This window comes from Chrysochloris asiatica, unplaced genomic scaffold (assembly GCF_000296735.1).
Source record: "Chrysochloris asiatica unplaced genomic scaffold, ChrAsi1.0 scaffold00058, whole genome shotgun sequence".
In the NCBI taxonomy this organism is placed as follows: domain Eukaryota; kingdom Metazoa; phylum Chordata; class Mammalia; order Afrosoricida; family Chrysochloridae; genus Chrysochloris; species Chrysochloris asiatica.
The window spans coordinates 14,111,312-14,113,210 of NW_006408576.1; positions in this window are offsets into that span (position 1 = coordinate 14,111,312).

The following is a 1,899-nucleotide window of genomic DNA, read 5'->3' on the forward strand; positions in this document are numbered from 1 at the left end:
TTACAGTGTTGGAGGAGAATATTGAAAGTACCATGACTGCCAAAAGAACAAACCAATCTGTGTTGGAATTCATACAGCCAGAGTGCTCCTTGGAAACCAGTATGGCCAGACTTTGTCTTTCACATTTTGGACATATTATCAGGAAGGACCAGTTGTTAGAGAAGAACATCATGTTTATAAAAGTTGAGGGTTGGAGAAAAAGAACAAGACCCCCCAATGAGATGAATTGGCAAAGTGACAGCAACAATGTGCTCAAGCATAAGAAAGATTGTGAGGTTGGCACAGGACTGGGCAGTGTTTCATTCTTTAGTGCACAGGGTTGTTATGACTTGGTACCAACTCAATGGCACCTAACAGCAACAACAATATTTGTGTATTGGTGTCGCACTATAGGATAAGCACTGGACTGAAAGGTCAGTTTAGACCGCAAGGTGGGCAATTCAAACTCACCAGCCAATCCTTGGAAACTCTATACAGGGTCACCATGAATCAGAACCAACAGAACAACACTTAACAGCAACAACAACATTTATGTATAAATCATGGTAGCATGAACAATTTAGTGTTCACCTGATACCAAAAAGCCTGGTGGCTCAAAAGCACCCAGTAACTGTAATAGAAAACCTGGCAATCTGTTTCCCTAAAGATTACTGCCCCCAAAATCCTCTGGGGCAATTTTACTCTGTCATATAGGGTCACTGTGAGTTGTAATAGACTTGATGACACCTGACAATAAAAACAACAATATTTTTTATATATTCTGGTAACAGTTCCTGATGACTTGAAATGGTCTTTCCTGTGTCATGCCTCTGATAGCAAAGAATCATTTTATAACTCACTTATCCCCACGATGCATTTCCTCACACTTGCCCACACTGAAACTCATCTGCCACTTCTCCTCCCACTCATCCAGTTCTGAGCAATCTTTTTGCTGCCATCTATCCCTGTCAGCTTGACGTCTTCCTATTCAATAACATTTTTAGCATTGTCTGCAAACTTGGAAATGACATTGTGTACCCCCTCTTCCAGATTAATAAGTAAAATAAGAAATAAGATCCATCCTGACAACTATTTTGTAAAACATTTACTTATTCTTAAACATCTTTAAAGAAATTTGTTTTCATTGTCCATATTGAATTTTTTTAGCATCTCATGATAGTTGAGATTTTAGAAAGTTTAGATTTGAGCATTTGTTAAAATATTTTCAAAGGCAAAATAAAATTATAGAGCAACAAAATATCAGATTTGAATATGTCACGGAAGCCTTCTAGTTAAACTGGTCCTCTGAAGTAATCCCAACCACAGTGTAGTAAGATCTAAGTCCCAAGGAAGAAGAGAGAGAAAACCAAAGTCACTATCTTTTCCTATGTCAATCATGCAAGGATTTCTAAAAGATTGGGCAAAACCAGGATCCCTAGTGATCCATTGTCCCACAGTCTCACATGACTTGACTTTTTTTTACCTCTGCCATATTCAACCCACTTGAAACTCTGTTGAAAGTGAATTTCCCAACATATGCATATAACCTTTGTCATCCACTTAATTCAGGGGATTGGAAGATTTGGATCCCTAAATCAACATTTTAGCTAGAGTTTTGGCAACATGGTAAGTAGCTTCCTCACCCTTGAACTCATTTTCCCTGTTGTCCTAGAGGAACAGGGCCATGAGAGGCTTCAGTATGATGCTCATGTATCAGGATTATAGCATCTACTTCAAAACACCAGGTTCAAAATCTTTACAGCGAGGATCATTCCCACTCTCTTGGTACACAGGGTAGACAGGGTTGGGTAGCTTAGACATTGGCTACCCAAAATGGGGGAGCTACAAAGGCAAGAAGTGACTGACCTACAAGCTTTCAAGAGACAGCCTAGATCTAGAGGGTGTGGGGGAATGTAGACT